Source organism: Lemur catta, chromosome 1 (genome assembly GCF_020740605.2).
Source record: "Lemur catta isolate mLemCat1 chromosome 1, mLemCat1.pri, whole genome shotgun sequence".
Lineage (NCBI taxonomy): Eukaryota > Metazoa > Chordata > Mammalia > Primates > Lemuridae > Lemur > Lemur catta.
In genome coordinates, this window is record NC_059128.1 from 171,144,057 (window position 1) to 171,161,856 (window position 17,800).

The following is a 17,800-nucleotide window of genomic DNA, read 5'->3' on the forward strand; positions in this document are numbered from 1 at the left end:
TCCACCTTAACTGTTCCATGAGTGAGAAATAAATGTCTATTGTGTTTGAACTATTATTCATTTTCATTCTGTTATAGAAACTTAGGCTTTACTATTACATTTAGTTAAACACATAGTCTAGGTAGCTGCAAGGCCATGATCAAAACCCACACATCTTTCCTCAGTAAAAGTAGTCCACCATCACTGCATTTTCCTTATCACCCTTCTCATCCAAAAAAAATTGTGAAGAGAAGTGGAGGGTAAAACTGATGAGACTACCATTACGGCACCAGAAAATTATTCACTTCTACTGAAATTCAACAGCTTTCATCCTTATGCATTACTTGGCACAATGTATTTTAGAATTCCCTGGTAGAAATTAACACACTGACAGCTCTTTCTCCTCTTAGCATTTTCTGACTAGATTATATTTTCACAAACAATTGTAGAGGCACCAAGTATATAAATTTGAGGCAGGTAAAGCCAAAATGGTGATATTTTAAGAGACTTGAAGGAAGAGAGGAAATTAACTAGGCCACAAAGAAAGAACATATGCAAAGACCTGAGAAGCTTAAGCATTTCATGAATTCAAAGAAGACATTAAGAACATAAAGAGGCAGAAAACAAAGGCTGAATAGTAATAGAGAGTCTTGGCTGGATCCAGATCCTTCTAGGTCATAATTAGGTGTTGCTCCTGGTGCAAAAGAACAAAAAGAGACCCAAAGAAGAGTGGTTAAGTAGATGGAAAAAAAAAAGGAAAACCGACCAAATAGGCATGGTGCAGTGGGCACCATGGCTCACACCTATAATCCCAACACTATGGCTATGATCATGCCATTTGCACTCCAGCCTGGTAACAGGGCAAGACCTTATCTCAAATAAATAAACAAACACATAAATAACAAACAATTTTTATAAGTTGCAGTGTGAAAATGAATATATAAAGAACATAAACTCAACAGTAAAATGGGCAAAATAATTAAACAGACATTTCCTAGAAGCCCAAATAACCCACAAATATATGGAGGAAAATGTTCAATCTCAGTAGTCATCGAGGAAATGTAAATTAAAACCACACTGAGATGCCATTTCATAGGTCACTGCCGGTGGGAGAAAAAAGTGATTTAACTCCTTCCAAAAACAGTTTGGCATCAAAAATTCCATTATGAGATATAATATTCTAGGAAAACACTTATTTGAGGATATGACATGTACATGAACATTTAGGGTGGAATTTTTCATAATAACCAAAAGCTAGGCGCAACCTAAATGTACATTCATAAAATAGATAAATAATTATACTGAATATTTTACAATAGAAAAAACTAATAAAATGTAGCTACATACTATTAATATTAATGAACCTTACGAACAATATTGAGAAGCAAAGAGACTATATATGATTAGATTAAATCACAAAGTTAAACATTGTTCAGAAATACAAACACAGGTGGTAAAGTTATTTTTTAAAAAAGAAAATAACACAAAATTTAGCAAAATGTTTCTTGGAGAGAGGGAGGAAGATATGATAAAGGTAGATAAATAAGATTGGCCTTGGCTGGGCATGGTAGCTCACGCCTGTAATCCTAGCACTCTGGGAGGCTGAGGCAGGCAAATTGTTTGAGCTCAGGAGTTCCAGACCAGCCTGAGCAAGAGCGAGACCCCGTCTCTACTAAAAATAGAAAGAAATTATATGGACAGCTAAAATATATATAGAAAAATTAGCCGGGCATGGTGGCATATGCCTGCAGTCCCAGCTACTCGGGAGGCTGAGGTAGTAGGATCACTTGAGCCCAGGAGTTTGAGGTTGCTGTGAGCTAGGCTGACGCCACAGCACTCCAGCCCAGGCACCAGAGTGAGACTCTGTCTCAAAAAAAAAAAAAGATTGGCCTGGCTGTTACACACAAGTTTGTTTTTTTTAACTGTTTTTTAAATTATAAATGTCAGTTTTCGTGTGCTTTTCTGTATGTTCCTAAATTTCATACTATTTAAAAAATGAATTAATAGCAACAACATATGTAAGGCCGTAGGCAGCACCTGACATGAAGAACACATTTGATGGGAACCCATTTCCCATTCCACTAAGCCTATAACCTCAGTGTTGGTGGTAACCAAAACCAAGCTCCAGATTTCTGTCACTTGCAGCTGCTCCTCTTCTAGTACTGTTCAAACCTAAGAATTCCGATCATCTTCATGTCCCCACCACTTAAGAATTTTGCCTTTATCTCCAGATTCTAGGAGGAAATAAACATTAGCAGCTACCCCAAGGATTTGTGATCTTGCTAAACTCTGTTCATGACACCCTTGATGATATCTATATAGTAAGTTCCTGAATGACAGGAACTGGCCCTTTCATCTTTGTGTTCCACACAGTGCCTGATACACAACAGGCCCTCGGTAACTATTTGGTAAGTGATGAATAAATAAACACATTACAGAGCTAAGCTACCAGTAGAAAATAAAGATTAAAGTTTAAAATCAGAGGCCAAGAGTTCAAGAACAGCCTGAGCAACATAGCAGACTCTATCTCTACAAAAAATAGAAAAATTAGCTAGGCATGGTGGCATGTGCCTATAGTCCCAGCTACTCAGGAGGCTGCAGCAGAAGATTCCCTGAGCCCAGGTATTTGAGGTTGCAGTGAGCTATGATGATATACCACTGTATGCTACCCTGGGAGACCCTGTCTCAAAAAAAACCAAGATTAAAATCAGGCTGGTGCTCATTCATTTTTCCCAGGCCCCTTCACAGTTTTAAAGAAACAAGTCTCCCTTGGGTGTGCAGGAGAAAGCAGAAAGACGGCTTCAAGGATTGCTTTAAAATCTTTTCTCACAAAAATGACCGATTTGTAGTCATGAGCTATATATAATAACCTCCACTCATTAATAATCCTTAAAACTTTGAATAAAAAATTTAGATCCTGTACTTGCTTCAGCAGCACCTATATTAAAATTGGAACAATATTAAAATTGGCATAATACAGAGATTAGCATGGTTCTGGTACAAGGATGACATGAAAATTCGTGAAGCATTCCATATTTTTAAAAAAGAAAAAGAAAATTTGGCTGGGCACGGTGGCTCACACCTATAATCCTAGCACTTCTAGAAGGCTAAAGCAGGAGGATCATTTGAGGTCAGGAGTTCGAGATCAGCCTGATCATGACTGAGACCTCATCTCTGCAAAAAACAGAAAAATTATCCAGGTATGGTGGCATGCTTCCATAGTCCCAACTATTCAGGAGGCTGAGGCAGGAGGATTGCTTGAGCCCAGGAGTTTGAGATTGCAGTGAACTATGATAAACGCACCACTGCACTCTAGCTGGGGCGACAGAGCAAGACCCTGTCTCAAACAAACAGACAAATAAATACATAGAATATCTGGATCCTTTTTGAAAATAACATAAATGTTTTTCTAATTAAATTTTAAATATTATAAATTTCATAAAATTACACTTAAAAGGTACTCTATGTATTATGCATAAAATTAGTAACCCTCCATGTAAACAAAACTATATTTAACAACATATGTGACTATTTAACATGCTCTTATATTGAAAAACTGTATTGACATCAACAAGGCAGTCATTTATACTGCCCTTTATGTATTACTTCCTCTATCATGTGGCAGTCAAAAGGCTGAGATGCTTGTAGCAAAGAAAACAGTTTTCAAAGGTCATGCGATGCAAAGAGCCAGAATTTCTTTCACAATTCTCCTTATTGTTATGAACTAAAGTAAAATCTTAAGCCCCCACAGCTGACTAAATGGACCTCCTCTTGGCTAAGGGGACCCCAGAAATACCCTAAAGCTGAGTAGCTGGCCCTGCGAAGTAAGGTTGACAGGCCTCCTCAGGCCCCCCTCCCTTCTTGGAGATATCCTTTGTAACTCATTAACAAGCTTAATCCCCAGGTTTTTCCTAGCTCAGGGGGAAAAAAAAAAAAAAAAACACGCTTAAACCACACCTGTAGGTCATCAATTTACTTAACAGATGACTTGAGTCTGGGTACATGTCCCTTGGCCAGTCTCTGATTAACAGACTTCCTCATCTTAAAACATTCCAAGCATTTAGACAAAGCTTCATTTCTTTAACCAATTACGAATCAAAGAATCTTTAAGGCCTGGGCAGGTGGCTCACATCTATAATCCAGAGGCTGAGGTAGGAGGATGGCTTGAGGTCAGGAGTTCAAGATCAGCCTTAGCAAGAGTGAGAACCCCCCCCTTCTCTACTAAAAATAGAAAAAATTAGCCGGGCATGGTGGCGCATGCCTCTAGTCCCAGCTACTCAGGAAGCTGAGGCAGTAGGATTGCTTAAGCCCAGGAGTGTGAGGTTGCTGTGAGCTAGGCTGATGCCATGTCACTCCAGCCCAGTTGACAGAGTGAGACTCCGTCTCAAAAAGAATCTTTAAACCCACCTGTAATCTGTAATGTCCCCCTTGAGATGTCCTGTCTTTTACAGGACCAAACCAATGTATGCCGTCCATGTATTGACTTATGACTTCACATGTAATTCCAGTCTCCCTGAAATGTATTAACATAAAACCAAACCGTAACCCAATCATGGTGAGATCACTAGCTCAAGGCTTCTTGGGCGTGGCTCTCTGGGCCATGGTCACAGATATATTTTTAAGTTCCTTACAGAGTTTGGGTTGTTTTCCGTTAACACTGTCTATGGCAAACTATATGACAATCTGACCAGTTATTTTCTGAGTAAAAGCAAAAAGTACATCACATTATCAAAGGACCAGAAACAGTAGGTACTCAACAATATCATCTTTATGAATGGTTTTCCTAACTGCATAATCATCCATACATATCAGCAAAAAAGAACCCCAAGGCAAAGACAAAGAACTGGAGGAAGAGGAACTAGTAAAAACTAGAAGGCCAAGTTTAAACATGTCACTGTTTATTTACAGTATTCATGTAAAATGATAAGGAGCTTCAAGAGTAAACCTTGTCAAGTTAAAACACACCATTTACCAAGGAAAAAGCTTAATTATAACAATACTGAAAACAATAAGATCATCCTTCAAAATTTCCATATCTTAATGACAACTGCAAACAAGATGCAAAGCTTCAAAAACCTTTCCTTAGCAGCCGTAATCCTATCACTTCTTTTTCCTTTAATGGCTTTTATTGGTCTATTATCCATGTGAATAAGCAATATATTTTCCAGTTACACAGGCAGTGAATCAGTCAACACCAACATGAAACTTGCCCCAGCTCCTTATAAAATTTCCAAACTTAAAGTTAATAAGTGTATTCTTTCAAAAAAAAAAAAAAAGCCAATCTAGCTCATTTAATTATCTTGTCCTATCCTGGAAGATAAAAATTCATGCCTACTATTAAAAAACACACATAAAAACATTATGCCAAGTGAAATAAGTCAGAAACAAAAGGACAAATATTATATGATTCCACTTATACAAGGCTCCTAGAGTAGAAAAGTCAAATTCATAGAGACAGAGACTACAGAGAAGGGGCAATGGGAAGTTATTATTTAATGGGTATGGAGTTTTGGTTTGGGATGATGAGAAAATTCTGGAGATGAATAGTGGTAATGTATTTAATGCCACTGAATTGTACACTTAAAAATGGTTAAAATGGTAAATTTCACATTATGTTCATTTTACCACAATTTTTTAAAAAACCCAAATCCTAAAAAACTCATTCATCAGGAACTACAGGCCCTCTGTACCTCCAACTCACCTTTCTCTACTCTTCCTACTTCCCTCTGCTATTCAAAATCGGTTTTATTGTATACCCTCTTCTCTTACCACCTTCAGATACTTCAAACACCTGGCGTCATGGTTCTTTGCCACAAGTTACACCTCTCAGCCATATTCTTACCTTTCACTCCCCCATATCCTCACTCCTGGATCTTCATCCCCATCATCACACAGAAAAAAACACAAAGGCCTGATCATTGTCTGCAACTTGACTCGAGCCTCTACCACCGTCACAATGCTGATGTCAGCTCCTACTACCTCCTGCCTCACTCCATTCCAGCCACACTGGCCCTCTTGCTACTCCCAGAACACAACCAACATAATCCAGCCTCAGAGCCACTGTATTTAAGTTCCTTCGGTCCAGAATGCTCCACCTCCCCTATCCAAAATATCTACGTGGCCTACTCCCTTACTTCATTTAGAGTTGTCAGCTCAAATGTCACCTAATCAGAGAGCTTTCTTAACTACACCTTACAAAATAATAAATCTACCCTTCCCATCAATGTGTGTGTACTTTCCCTAATATATTTCTGTACCTTTTTTTTTTTTTCTTAAGACGGAGTCTCACTGTCGCCTGGGCTAGAATGCCATAGCGTCAGCCTGGCTCACAACAACCTCAACTCCTGGGCTCAAGCAATCCTTCTGCCTCAGCTTCCCTAGTAGCTGGGACTACAGATGCATGCCACTATGACCAGCTAGTTTTTTCTGTTTTCAGTAGAGATGGGGTCTCACTCTTGCTCAGGCTGGTCTCAAATTCCTGACCTCAAGTGATCCTCCCACCTCAACCTCCCAGAGTGCTAGGATTACAGGCGTGAGCCACCTCGCCCTGCCTTATTTCTGTATCTTAATGACAACTACAAACAAAGTGGAAACCCTAAAAATAGTACTCATCACCACCCAACATATCATCCAGTCAGCCCTCCTTATCTGTGGGTTCCACAGCTATGGATCCAACCAACTACGATCAAAAAAATACTTGGAGGGGGTTGTACTTGTGCTAAACAACTACTGACTTTTTTCTTGTCATTATACCCTAAATAATACAATAATTATTTAGATAGTATTTACATTGTATTAGGCTGTTATAAGTAATCTAGAAATAATTTAAAGTATATGAGAAAATATGCAGATAGTATGCAAATACTATGACATCTTATATCAGGGACTTGAGCATCCCTGGACTTTGGTATCCTCAGGGGTCTTGGAATCAATTCTCCACAGATACCAAGGGACAACTGTGTATCTTTCCCACGCTCATTAGAATATTAACTCCATAAGAAAAGTGCGTCTAGGCTGGGCGTGGTGGCTCATGCCTGTAATCCTAGCACTCTGGGAGGCCGAGGCGGATGGATCCTTTGAGCTCAGAAGTTCAAAACCAGCCTGAGCAAGAGCGAGACCTCGTCTCTGCTAAAAAAAAAATAGAAAGAAATTAGCTGGACAACTAAAAATATATAGAAAAAATTAGCTGGGCATGGTGGTGCACACCTGTAGTCCCAGTTACTTGGGAGGCTGAGGCAGGAGGATCGCTTGAGCCTAGGAGTTTGAGGTTGCTGTGAGTGAGGCTGACACCACGGCACTCTAGCCCAGGCAACAGAGTGAGACTGTGTCTCAAAAAAAAAAAGATTGGCCTGGCTGTCTCAAAAAAAAAAAAAAAAAAAAAAGAAAGAAAAGAAAAGGGTGTCTGTTTATATACTGAATTTACCAGGAGTGATGGCTCACATCTACAATCTTAGCACTTTGGGAAGCTAAGGCAGCTGGATCGCTTGAGGTCAGGAATTTAAGACCAGCCTAAGCAACACAGCCAGATCCCATCTCCACAAAAAAATAGAAAAAATTAGCCGGGAATGTTGGTGTGTGCCTGTAGTCCCAGCTACTTGAAAGGCTGAGGCAGGAGGATCATATGAACCCAGGAGTTTGAGGTTGCAGTGAGCATTATTTTTTTTTTTTTTTTTTGAGGCAGAGTCCCGCTCTGTCACCCTGGCTAGAGTGCCATGGCGTCAGCCTAGCTCACAGCAACCCCAAACTCCTGGGCTCAAGCAATCCTTCTGCCTCAGCCTCCCCAGTAGCTGGGACTACAGCCATGCGCCACCATGCTCGACTAATTTTTTCTATATATTTTTAGTTGTCCAGCTAATTTCTTTCTATTTTTTAGTAGAGACGGGATCTCGCTCTTGCTCAGGCTGGTTTTGAACTCCTGAGCTCAAACAATCCGCCCGCCTCGGCCTCCCAGAGTGCTAGGATTACAGGTGTGAGCCACCTCCCCTGGCCCTGCAGTGAGCTTTGACTGCCCTCAGGCCCAGGCAACAAAGACCCTATCTCCAAAACAAAAAAAATTTACTGAATAAACTATGGCTTCCAGGCCCTCCATGCATCCTCTTGATCAAGCCTGCATCCCACAGATAGTGTCATATTTCTCATTTCCACCTAAAAGGTTATGCTAGTTAAATTCACACTGCCTGCCATGTCATGATAGCTCATCTCAAACTGGACCTTTACTATATTGCTGAGTAATCCTTTCTACTCTATCCTGGAATCACATTAAGTTTTTCCACCATCATCTCTGGCCTGGTCAATTACAACAGCCTCTTAACTGACCTTTCTGCTTCCACTTTGCACATACAATCCATCTTCAATAAAGCAGCCAGAGGAATCTCTAAAGCATATATCACATCATGATACTTTTATGGTTGAAACATCTGAAGACTTCAAGTCTAAACTCTTTCCCATGGCCACAGGGCCCTACCTGGCCTGATCCTGCCTACTTCTTTAACCTTATTTCATGACACTATGCTCTTCATCCACCCTGTTGCAGGCACACATGAATTCTTTCCATTCCTCATCTCCATTCCATAGCTCATTCCCACCTGGAGCTTTTCACTTAGCTGCATCTTCAAGTGGCTAGATTCTTGTCTTTCGCACCTTACCCTAATGTCACCTCTTTTTTTTTTTTTATTCTTATTTCAGCATATTATGGGGATACAAAAGTTTAGGTTACATATATTGCCTGTGCCCCCCAACCCCTGAGTCAGAGCTTCAAACGTGTCCATCCCCTAGACAGTGTGCACTGCATTCATTATGTATGTATACACCCATCCCCTCCCCGACCCACATCTGTCTGACACCCGATCAATGTTATTCCTAACTCTACCAACTCCCTTATTTTAATTCTTTTCATAGCACATTACAATTTGGTATTTTTCTTGTTCACTTTAGTGATTAGTTTCATGAGAACACTGATCTTGTCTATAAAGAGTGACTGGCACAATGCAGATGTTCAATAAATATTTTGTGAATTTGGTAGTTACCCTACAATGTTTTTCCTAAATGTTTTCTTATTCTAGGATCCCAACCCCAGCACTGATGAACTACATTTCTAATAGATAACCTCAATCCCTTTTATTAAAAAAGTAAGGCGGTTTTCTTCCTCTTTGCCTAAAAATTGCTTGATTCACCCTCTCTTCCATCTCTGGTTTCTAAGCAGAAAGGTTGCTACTCTTTTGTAAAAGTTAAGCCTTCTGTCCATGTTGTTGATCTCGAATGTTTTAACTCCTTGGGGCAAAAAATTAATGATTCTCTTCAATATTTAAGCTACTCTAATAGATCATTCCCTTTTACCTAAAATATTCTACTTGTTAATGCTAAAATATCTAGCACACAAGATAAACAAACCCAGGCAGGAAATATGTCCGTCCTGTTAACAGTGTAAGTAGGGTAGACCACATTATTTTTTGTCCATACCAGTAAACTTGAGAATAAAAGAGGGCATTAAAAATAGCTGGGGGCCAGGTGTGGTGGCTCTCGCCTAGCACTCTGGGAGGCTGAGGCGGGAGGATCGCTTGAGGTCAGGAGTTCGTGACCAGCCTGAGCAAGACCGAGACCCCATCTCTACTAAAAATAGAAAGAAATTAGCCAGACAAAAATAGAAAAAATTAGCATGGGCATCATGGCGCACAACTGTAGTCCCAGCTACTCGGGAGGCTGAGGCAGGAGGATCACTTGAGCCCAGGAGTTTGAGGTTGCTGTGAGCTAGGCTGACACCTGGGCAACAGAGCAAGACTCTGTCTCAAAAAAATAAAAAAAAAAAGCTGGGCATTAATTGATCTACAAGAGTCTTTGAACCAGGATATATGGTCACCTTATGACTCCAGTGCTTAAGGAAGTGATGACTACATTCTAAGTCGCTATTACACATTGATTTAAATTGAATTAAGACCTAAAATATTCAGACTTTATCACCTACTCTTCACTCTATTGCAAGGTGATTTTTCAGCCATAAACATCCTCCTAAAATGGCCTCTGCTGAGGTCATCAATGACCTCCTAAAGACCAAATCTGAAAAAAGTTTTTTCAGTTCTCAATTAATCTCTCTAAAACCTTTTAACACCCCTGACCCTCCTCTCTCCATGAAGCGCTGTTCTTAGCTCTGTGGTGAACATAATCCTAAATATCAGACTATCTTAAAACAAGGGCTAGGATTCCCTCACCCCACTCCCACCCCCTCATCTCACAGATTAACTAAAATATTTAGAATCTAACCAATATTCACATTTTCCTTCTATAATATAGTTAACTTCTGGAAAAATAATACAAGTAATTAAAAATACAAAATTGGATACTTACCTCAAAATGATAGCCCCCATTTCAGTCTTTTAGGAAAACAGACGGCATTACTTATGTTTTAAAAGTGACGTTTTCATGGAAGACTTTTTCAGATTAGATGATATACTACAAAAAAGATTGAAGACAAAAGTATTAATCTACAGGGGCTAAATTAAAATAAGTCAGGCTGCGCACGGTGGCTCACACCTGTAATCCTAGCACTCTGGGAGGCCGAGGCGGGAGGATTGGTTGAGCTCTTGAGTTCAGGAGTTCGAGACCAGGCTGAGCAACAGCAAGACTCCGTAACTACTAAAAACAGAAAAATTAGCCCTGTAGTCCCAGCCTCTTGGGAGCCTGAGGCAGGAGAATCACCTGAGCCCTGGAGTTTGAGGTTGCAGTGAGCTATGATGATGCCAATGCACTCTACCCAGGGTGACAGAGCAAGACCCTGTCTCCAAAAAAAAAAAAAAAGGGCAGGGATGGGAAGGTGGTGTTAAGGTAGAGAGTGCCAGCAACTCCTGACAAAGCACACAAATAAGTATCCTCAGCTTATGATATTTGCATATATGAAATTTTATCAAATTAGAATGTGAAAAACATACTTTCCTATCTTTACTTGAATTGGTTTTTAAATCAATGCCTCCTTACATTTCTGTGAATGACCCCCTATCCTCCCAATTCAAGTAAACACCAACATAATAACATTATTGAAATAGCAAACATATTTGTCTCTCTTGCTTATTATACCTGGCCTAGTACCTTGATGCTCAACCAAAATATTTAGATTTGTTTATTAACTGGGTATCTAAATAAGCACTTAGCCCCCAAAAAAAGAAACCTTTTTGCAGTAAAGTCCTGGGATGAGGTTACAGCAAGGTGTAATACTAGCCAAGACAAAAAGGTAGTGAAAGGATGGCCTTAATAGTGAAATAACAGAAAAATTATTTAACTCATCGTAAAGGCTAAAATCAATCATATCAGATCTTTCTCTGCGAGCTCGTGCTCTCTCTCGCGCTCTCGCGCGTTCGCTCGCGCGCTCGCTCTCTCTCTCTCTCCCCCCATGGCTGACAGGCCAGTTTTTACATCTGAAAAGAGTCCAACAGACAGAAAGGAAGCATAAATCCTTCTCTTTACATTTGCCAGAAACTGCCTTTCTGAAAAGTTCCTGAAAGGACAGTGGAGGGTATAAACTTCAGGCCCCAGTTCCTGCCTGAAACTCTATCTCAAGGGCAGAAACAATGATAGGATCACAATCACCATCAATAAGCTTGTCTCCAGAGGAAAGGCAGCTGCTTCTATCATCTGTTATCTCCCTACTGCTGAGAAGGAAAAAAGGAGCAGATACAGCAGTTCACAGTACCCTGTTAATTTGGCTATAGCCATAAATCTTCTTCACCCCCTTTGCAATCCCTAAATAAAAGGCCTATATACCTGGTTCTCTCCACCAGCATTATCTCCCTATTTTTCATTTCCGCGTTGGCCCTTTTCCGTCTGGAAAAGTAAAATAAACTTTTTCATCTTTCTATCCTGATTTGTGTCTGGAGAAATCTTTCTCAAAACCCACGTGCACTAGCTCACACCCTAACAAGAAGCTCTTGGAATAGTCTCAGGTGTGGAAAGAAAACTTTATGGTACACTTTATGGGAGGCCACTGCAGCCTTCACGCCCTAGAGCTGATGGCTTCCATCTCTGGGCCTCTATTCTCAACTGCAAAATGATGCTCTAAAATGCAGAGGTTCCTTGCCTCCAATTTCAGGAAGTCTCTGCAGTTTCTGTACCCAGGAAAGCAGAACAAATTTGACATTCCCAAAGTCTGAATTTTGATTAGAGTCAGGTCAGCTCACTTGCGGCCCACATCACACTGGCAAAATATTCAATTACTGTTAGATAATTTACAAATAGTTAATACTGTTACCAAATTTTCTAGATCAGGAAACAGATACAGAAATAACCTGACAAATCAGTTGGTCTCTTATAGAGAAAAGGCCATGGGACTATTTTAGAAAATAAGTCATTAAAACAATTTCTGCCCACTCCTATAATATTATGTTTTATAAAACAAAGTAAGTCACCTAAAACTTCTAGTAATTAAAATCATAACATATTTTTCATTGACATCACAACTTGTAAACAGGGCACCATACAAAGTTATTCACTTTAGCATACCAAGAACAAGGCTCACAGAATCATAATGTTTAGGAAACAAGCTTTTTTTATGTGAGGGATAGAGAAATTATTATACATTGTGTACCCTAAAAGGAACTTAAATTTCACTCTATTCCCAATTTTATCTATCTGTTATGTTACCTATTCAAAAAACCTTGAAACTATGGCCTTTAAACTAAATGGATACAGGCCGGGCATGGTGGCTCACACCTGTAATCCTAGCACTCTGGTGGGCCGAGGCAGGAGGATCGCTCGAGGTCAGGAGTTCGAGAACAGCCTGAGCAAGAGCGAGACCCCCTGTCTCTACTAAAAAATAGAAAGAAATTAACCAGACAACTAAAAATATATAGAAAAAAATTAGCTGGGCATGATGGCACATGCCTGCAGTCCCAGCTACTTGGGAGGCTGAGGCAGGAGGATCACTTAAGCCCAGAAGTTTGAGGTTGCTGTGAGCTAGGCTGATGCCACAGCACTCTATCCCAGGCAACAGAGTGAGACTCTGTCTCAAAAAATAAATAACACAAAATAAAATAAAATAAAATATAAACTAAATGGATATAATGATGTTTATTATTCTCATTGCAGTCTCATCAACTGTTAAGAACAAAATCTGCAAAATAAGCTAAACTCTGATCATTAAATATAAGACACACAATTCCTTAAGAATTCTTAAGTTTACAGTTTCTTTCTGAGCAGCCTTTAGAAAACTCAATATTTATAAAAATAGGATTAGGAAGTCCATCTTCCCATTTTTAAAGGATTCTTCCGCTTACAAAAAGAAACAGAACTTCCTTAATTAGATCAGAACAATAATTTCTACAGAGACTGAGAAAGGTACTGGCCACTGCACCCTATTTTTCTTAAAAAAAAAAAAAAAAAAAAAGCTGGGTGCAGTGGCTTGCTCCTGTAACCCCAGCTACTAGGGTGTCTGAGGTAAGAGGATCACTTGAAACCCAGGAGTTAGAGGCTGCAGTGAGCTATGATTGCCACTGTACTCCGGCCTTGACAACACAGCACAACCTCTTCTCTTACCAAAAAAAAAAAAAAATTATTTTTTTCTTAACTTAAAATTTTTTTAAAAGGTGGGGGGAATGCATAAATATACATGTGTGTATATACATATATTATATATATATATTTGCTTATATAAACACTCAGGAAAAATGCATTTATAACCATTGGTTGCCACAGGTAATGAAAATTAGGTGGGTGGGGGATAGGTGGAAAGGAGACTTTTCACTGTATGGTCTTTGCTTTCTTCTTCTTCTTCTTTTTTTTTTTTTTTTTTTAAGGCTAGTCAAGGCTAGTGAAGGCCAGGTGCAGTGGCTCATGCATGTAATCCCAGCACTTTGGGAGGCCATAGTGGGAGAATCACTTGAGGCCAGGAGTTCGAGGCCCACCTGGGCAACACAGCAGGATCCTGTCTCTACAAAAAATAAAAACCTCAGTAGGGCACTGTGGCACGCACCTGTAGTCCCAGGTACTCAGGAGGCTGAGGCAGGAGAATGGCTTGAATCCAGGAGTTCAAGTTTGTACTGAGCTGTGATGGCACCACTGCACTCCAGCCTGGGTGACAGAGTGAGATCCTGTCTCTAAAATAAATAAATAAACAAAATAAAATAATATAATGTAAAACAAAAGGACAGTCAAGTGAAGCAGTGGGAGCAGAGAAAGAACAAAGAAATCTGTAACTGGTTGTGATCAATGGTATCCATGTCCCATCCAAGAAATTAAAGAGGGGAAAAATATATTACATATTCACAATAGTCAAAATCTCAGTTAAAAGAAGTTCAAAAAACTACCTCTGATGTAAATGTAAAACTATAAAATGTTTTGGAGAAATCTAGTTTATCTTGGGTTTGGCTATGAGTTTTTAAACAATACCAAAAAGCATGATCCATGAGACAAACTGGATAAGTTGGACTTTATGAAAACTAAAAAATTCTGTGAAAGACACTGTTAAGAAAATCAAAAGCCAGGTTTCTCATTGTTGGAGTAGAAGTTTACAGGTAAGCAAGAAGAGGAAGCTAGAATGGATTGGAGTTAGAAACACAGTATAAATTCATGTTTAGCTTATCATAGATAGAGATGGTTAAAGACAGAAACATTTATAGACCTATGCATATACATATGCCAGTTAGTATTCACACTTACTTCCTTGGTCTGCCAGCTGAGAGGGCCTAGAAGCAGATACCCCAGTAACAATGAGTACATATAACGCCCAGATCTTAGTTTCTAATACTGTTCTCCAATAAAAAGAACCAGTTTTCTTAGAGAAATAACTGATCCTACGACTGAGGAAAGAAATATACAAAATAAGCCTTGAACATTTTGCAGTAGCATAAAATAAGAAGTACTCAGACTCAAACATATCCACGTACACAAAAAATGATAGGGGTATGTCAAAGGAACACAGGGCCAACTGAAAGAGCTCCCCATGGCCAAAGCTAAAACATTTTGAACTATAAAATAAAGAAGGGGCTGGATGTGGTAGCTCACACCTGTAATCCTAGCACTCTGGGAGGCTGAGGCGGGAGGATCATTTGAGGTCAGGAGTTCGAGAACAGCCTTAGCAAGAGTGAGATCCCTGTTTCCACTAAAAATAGAAAGAAATTAGCGGGACAACTAAAAATAGAAAAATTAGCAGGGTATGGTGGTGCATGTCTATAGTACCAGCTCCTCGGGAGGCTGAGGCAGGAGGATCGCTTGAGCCCAGGAGTTTGAGGTTGCTGTGAGCTAGGCTGACACCACCACACTCTAGCCCAGGCAACAGAGCAAGACTCTGTCTCAAAAATAAAGAACTAAATAAATAAATAAAATAAAGAAAGAAGTATTGGATTATAACATAAAGTATAAAATAAATATCCACAAGTCCATAGTGATATAAATAATTAAATAAACAACTATATGGAAGGGGGGACTAAATCTCCCATGCCAAATTCCAAATAATTTATGCAGATACTCTCCCCTCAAGGAGACAGACTGTAACTCCACACTACTTAAGCGTGGGCTGCACATGGTACCTTCCTTCCAAAGAGAATAGTATGAAAAGGGGAGGGAAAGAGTAATTTTATAGCAGAGAAACCTGACAAATACTACCTCAGCCAAGTGATCAAGGTCAACATCAACAATGATAAGTCATATTTATAGTATTTACGCTTGGTATTGAGATAGGGTAAAGAGAGGCCCTGCTCAATAAAGAGTCATAAGACCTAATCCAAGATCACTGATAAACAGTAGGCAGCAGAGAAGCCAGCCAAAATCAGCCAGCAAGGTTTTGGGATGGCCACAAAAAACTACCTCAGTTACCCTCACTGCTCATTATATGCCAGTCATAATGTATTACCATACTAAAAGAAACACCCACCAGTGCCATAATAGTTTACAAATGCCATGGCAACTCCCAGAAGTTACCCTATATGGTTTAAAAGGTGGAGAGACCCTCGGTTACAGGAACTCTCCACCTCTTTCCCAGAAATCTTATGAATAATCCTCCCTCCACTTAACAAAAACTTAAATAAAAGGTATAAGACCCCAGAAACTCAAAGTACTACTCTCTGTTGCTCTGAAAGAGAGCTGCTGCTCTGCCTATGGAGCAAGCATTCCTTCTATTTGTTACTTCAAAAAACTTGTTTTTGCTTTACTCAGTCTGCTGGTTCTTGAATTCTTTCCTATGCGAAGCCAAGAACCCACTTTTCCTTCCTCTACTCAACCATTATCATGGCCTTTGTCTCTGTCTCCATACATACCTTCCAAGGGCTGATCTCAAATCTGGCCACTTCAAACAAAGCTACATCAAAATATTAGAAACAATTTAAACATCCATCTATATACAAATAGAAAAAAAGATGTTACATTGACACAACAGAAGCAGTCCTAAAAAAAAACAGACATTAAGCAGTCCTAAAAAAAAAATCAACAGTTCTGTACCTACAGATATATAACATCAATTATATTGTTAAGTGATAAGAGAAGACACAGAATAACGAGTATGCTATGCTGCCATTTGTGAGGGTAGGGGTTTACACATGTATATTCATAAATGCATAAGTTATCTATAGAACAACACACAAGAAAACTCAGGAGTGGTCCCCTCTTGAGAGGGGAGGATAGCTAGAGAGAAGGGTAGAGAAGAAACTCACATTTCTCTGTATCCCTTTTGAATTTTATATCACATGCATGGACAAACAATTAAAAATAAATACAGGCCAGGCACAGTGGCTCACACCTATTATCCCAGCACTTTGGGAGGTTGAGGTGGAAGTACTGCTTGAGCCCAGGAGTTCAAGACCAGCCTGGGCAGCATAGCAAGACCTCATCTCTACAAAAAATTTAAAAATTAGCTGGGCATGGTGGTACATGCCAGTAGTCCCAACTACTTAGAAGGCTGAGAGGGTAGAATCCCTTCAGCCTACTTCAAGGTTGCAGTGAACTATGATCATACCACTGTACTACAGCCTGGGCAACATAACAAGCAAGACCCTGTTTCTAAAAAAACGACAGGAAAAAAAAAGAAAAATACAGTCAGCTCTCTGTGACCATGGGTTCTATTAATACATCCATGTATTTAACCAACCATGGATCAAAAATATTCAGAAAAAAAGCCCTTGTACTGAACATGTACAGACTTTTTTCTTGTCATTATTCCCTAAATACAGTATAACAACTATTTACATAGCGCTTACATTGTATTAAGTATTATAGGTAATCAAGAGATGATTTAAAGTATATGGGAGAAAGTGTATACATTATATGCAAATACTATGCCATTTTACTTAAAGGACTTGAGCACCTGTAGATTCTGACATTGGCAGGAAGTCCTGGAAACAATCCTTCACAGATATCCAGAGACAACTGAATTCAAATAAATATTACACACTTAGCCTAGTGCCTGTACAAAGAAATCCAAAATATATGGTAGCTATTGCTTTTCTTTTTATATATATTTTTCTTTCCTATATATTTACTTTTCTATACACACAGTGGAAAACCCTTTTATCTATTTAAATAGATAAAAACCACAAGGTGGTAGTCTCTTGAGAGGCTGTCATTTAGTTGCTAGTAACAATGGGCCTGTCCTCACTGTGAGTCACCAAAATGGTATCAAGAACTCTGAAAGTTTATTTACCTCATTTGGGTGAGCAGATGATGCACCACAATAGGATAAATCCATGGCTAATATTACAGAGATTTAAGTATACATAAAATCATTCTTAAAAAGATGTAAACCACAGAGCTCCTATTTTCTTATTCTCAGTGCTACTTAAAAGCACAGTCATTACCTGGCACGGTGGCTCACTTCTATGACCCCAGCACTTTGGGAAGCTAAGGAGGG

General features: G+C 39.4%; 1 protein-coding gene and 1 non-coding gene across 3 annotated transcripts in view; one reads left to right on the forward strand and one right to left on the reverse strand.

The window, feature by feature from the left end:
* PIK3CB (phosphatidylinositol-4,5-bisphosphate 3-kinase catalytic subunit beta) overlaps positions 1–13,974 on the reverse strand; it is a 138,140-nt gene extending 124,166 nt beyond the window's left edge. For both annotated transcript variants that reach the window (XM_045539229.1, XM_045539228.1), the window contains exons 1-2: positions 13,934–13,974; positions 10,321–10,425 (exon numbers count right to left, since the gene is read on the reverse strand). The gene's annotated coding sequence lies outside the window, so the exon portion shown is untranslated. The remainder of the gene's footprint in view (positions 1–10,320; positions 10,426–13,933) is intronic.
* On the forward strand, positions 2,917–3,019 carry LOC123631214. The gene has a single exon (XR_006733074.1). It is a non-coding gene; the product is annotated as a U6 spliceosomal RNA (small nuclear RNA).
* Positions 13,975–17,800: the final 3,826 nt, after the last annotated feature.